This window comes from Rutidosis leptorrhynchoides, chromosome 1, assembly GCF_046630445.1.
Source record: "Rutidosis leptorrhynchoides isolate AG116_Rl617_1_P2 chromosome 1, CSIRO_AGI_Rlap_v1, whole genome shotgun sequence".
Taxonomy (NCBI): Eukaryota; Viridiplantae; Streptophyta; class Magnoliopsida; order Asterales; family Asteraceae; genus Rutidosis; species Rutidosis leptorrhynchoides.
Window position 1 is genome coordinate 150,451,109 of NC_092333.1, and position 3,962 is coordinate 150,455,070.

General features: G+C 35.9%; 1 non-coding gene across 1 annotated transcript; it reads right to left on the reverse strand.

Moving 5' to 3' along the window:
* Positions 1-516: 516 nt before the first annotated feature.
* LOC139887074 (small nucleolar RNA R71) lies at positions 517-623 on the reverse strand. Its single transcript, XR_011772923.1, has one exon. It is a non-coding gene; the product is annotated as a small nucleolar RNA R71 (small nucleolar RNA).
* Between the last annotated feature and the right edge of the window lie 3,339 nt (positions 624-3,962).

Below are 3,962 nucleotides of genomic sequence, written 5' to 3' on the forward strand. Positions count from 1 at the left end.
ATTCAGGGACAATTCAGAGATCCTGAACCACTAATCATTCCTCCTGAATCACAAATCACTCATCCAGAAATTGTCGAGGAAGAAACCATTAAGTCGGAATCCTCTAGTGATTTAGATTCAACAAATTCAATCATGGAAAATCTGGAACCTCTAAGTATGGAAGATCGAATGAGGGCTAAACTCACTGGCCAAGGTCACGCAATTACTCAACCAGACATTAATGCACCAGATTATGAAATTAAAGGAAAAATCCTACACATGGTAACTAATCAATGCCAATTTAGTGGTGCGCTGAAGGAAGATCCAAATGAACATCTTCAAACCTTTAATATGATTTGTACTCTATTTAAGATCAGAGAAGTTGAGGATGAACAGATATATCTCATATTATTTTCCTGGACTTTAAAGGGAGAAGCCAAAGATTGGTTAGAATCATTACCTGAAAGGGCGATTGATACATGGGATGTTTTAGTTAAAAAATTTCTTAAACAATTCTTTTCGGCATCTAAAGCCATGAGACTTCAAGGAGAAATAGTTACGTTCACACAAAAGCCAAATGAAACTCTATATGAGGCATGGACAAGATTTGGAAAATTTTTGAGAGGATGTCCTCAACATGGTTTAGATACTTATCAAATAGTACAAGTATTCTACCAAGGATGCGACATTACTACACGAAAAGACATCGATATATCAGCTGGTAGTTCCATTATGAAGAAAACCGCAACTGAAGCTTACAAAATTATTGATAACACTGCTTCCCACTCACATGAGTGGCATCAAGAAAAAGATATCGTTAGATCATCTAAAGCGGCTAGAGCCGATTCTAGCCATGACTTTGATTCCATGTCCGCAAAGATAGATGCTTTCGAGAGACGAATGGAAAAGATGACTAAGGATATTCACGCAATACGAATTAGTTGTGAGCAGTGTGGAGGACCACATTTGACAAAAGATTGTCTCAGTATTGAACAAACAATGGAACAAAGAGAGAATGTTTCATACATGAACCAAAGGCCTGGAAATAATTATCAAGGTAATTATCAACCGTCAAGACCAAACTACAATCAGAATTATAACCAAAATGTTCCATACAACAACCAACAAGGTCCTAGCAATCAACAAGTATCCAATAATACTTACAACCAGCAAAGACCTATTTTTCCAATTAAACCACCACAAACCGATGATAAAAAGCCAAATTTAGAAGACATGATGTCGAGGCTAGTTGAATCTCAAACGCAATTTTTCACATCTCAGAAACAAATCAATGAACAAAATGCTCAAGCATTTAGAAATCAACAAGCTTCAATCCAAAATCTGGAACAAGAAGTAAGTAACCTAGCAAGGTTGATAGGTGAAAGAAAACCGGAAAGTCTACCTAGCGATACAAATGCTAACCCCCAGAATGAAACAGCTAAAGCCATTACCACGACAAGTGGTATTACACTTAAACCACCTGAAATACCTGTGAATTCTGATGACTCTATTCCTACTCCACAAGAACCACAATCTGAGCAAGAAAAGAAAATAGAACCGGTAGTTGAAAAGGTTAATGAAGATAACACAGTTAAGGCTAAACCTTATGTTAAACCATACCAACCACCACTTCCTTACCCAAGTAAAATGAGAAAAGAAAGACTTGTAGTCGAGCAATCCAAATTCTTGGATATGTTTAAACAAATAAATGTCAATCTTCCTTTCAATGATGTGATTTCAGGAATGCCTAGATATGCTAAATTCTTGAAAGATCTAATCACAAATAGAAAGAAAATGTAAGAACTTTCGGCTGTTACAATGAATGCTAATTGTTCTGCAGTGCTGTTGAATAAGCTACCAGAAAAACTTTCAGATCCAGGAAGTTTCACAATTCCATGTTTTCTGGGAAGTCTTAGTTCAATAGAAGCATTAGCAGACTTAGGTGCTAGTATAAATTTAATGTCGTATTCACTATACGCTAAACTAGACCTTGGAGAATTGAAATCAACACGAATAAGCATACAACTAGTCGATCGATCAGTAAAATATCCTAGAGGGATAATGGAAAACATGCTAGTTAAAGTTGGTACTTTAGTATTTTCAGTAGATTTTGTTATTCTGGACATGGAAGAAGATTCTCGAGTTCCTGTTATATTAGGAAGACCATTCTTAAACACGGCTAAAGCAATAATAGACGTGTTTGGTAAGAAACTGACCCTAAGTATAGAGGACGAGAGTGTTACCTTTTCTGTTGATAGAGCCATGCAACAACCGCAATCTGCAGATGATACATGTTATTATATTCAAACTATAGATTCACATGCAGAATTGTTAGAAGAATTTCCAGAATTACAAGGAACAGGATAATGTTCTTTAGGAGAAGGAACTGAACCAATTGATGAAGCTGAAATGTTAGCTACACTCATGGCTAATAATTATGAACCAACAACAGAAGAACTTCAAATGCTAAAAGAGGAAGACAGATATCGATACAAATCATCGATAGAAGAACCACCGATATTAGAGTTAAAGCCACTTCCAAATCATTTGGAATACGCTTATTTACATGGTGAATCTGAATTACCTGTAATAATATTGCCTTCTCTTATGGAAAATGAAAAATCTCAACTCATTTCTGTGCTAAAAGCTCATAAACCAGCTATTGCATGGAAGATTCATGACATTAAAGGTATAAGTCCTTCGTATTGCACCCATAAAATCCTTATGGAAGAAGGTCATAAAACATATGTGCAACGCCAATGAAGACTAAATCCTAATATGCAAGATGTTGTTAAGAAAGAAATTATTAAACTACTCGATGCAGGTTTAATTTATCCAATCTTTGATAGTCCATGGGTAAGCCCAGTTCAATGCGTACCTAAGAAGGGTGGCATAACTGTCATCACAAATGAAAAAAAATGAGCTTATTCCTACTAGGACTGTAACAGGATGGCGTGTTTGTATTGATTATAGAAAATTAAATGACGCCACCAGAAAAGATCACTTTCCCTTACCTTTCTTTGATCAAATGTTGGAAATGTTAGTCGGGAATAGTTACTATTATTTTCTTGACGGTTTTTCCGAATATTTTCAAATTCCAATAGCACCCGAGGACCAAGAGAAAACCACCTTCACGTGCCCTTATGGTACTTTTGCTTACAAACGCATGCCATTTGGACTTTGCAACGCCCCTGCAACCTTTCAAAGGTGCATGATGGCGATTTTTCACGACATGATAGAAGAATGCATGAAAGTTTTCATGGATGACTTTTCAGTCTTTACTTTTGAAACATGTCTAGTTAATCTTGAACGAATGCTTATTAGATGCGAGCAATCAAATCTAGTACTTAATAGGGAGAAATGCTATTTCATGGTTAGAGAAGGCACCGTTCTTGGTCACAAAATTTCAAAGGAAGGAATTGAAGTGGATAGAGCTAAAGTAGATGTAATTGCTAAACTTCCACATCCCACCAATGTTAGAGGAGTTAGGAGTTTTCTAGGGCATGCCAGTTTTTACCGACGTTTCATAAAAGATTTTTCTAAAATTGCCACTCATATGAATAAACTCCTAGAAAAGGATGCTCCATTCATCTTTTCAGATGAATGCATCAAATCTTTTAATATTCTTAAAGAAAAACTCACTAATGCACCGATCATGATAACTCCAAATTGGATATTACCGTTTGAACTTATGTGTGATGCAAATGATTTTGCAATGGGAGCCGTTTTAGGTCAAAGGATTGAAAAACGATTTCAACCTATTTATTACGCTAGTAAGACTTTACAAGGAGCACAAACGAATTATATAACTACTGAAAAAGAACTCATTGCTATTGTCTTTGCTTTTGACAAATTTTGTTCATATCTCGTTCTAGCAAAAACGGTGGTCTATACCGACCATTATGCTCTTAGATACCTATTTTCGAAACAAGATGCCAAACCACGATTAATCCGTTGGATCTTACTCTTACAAGAGTTCGATA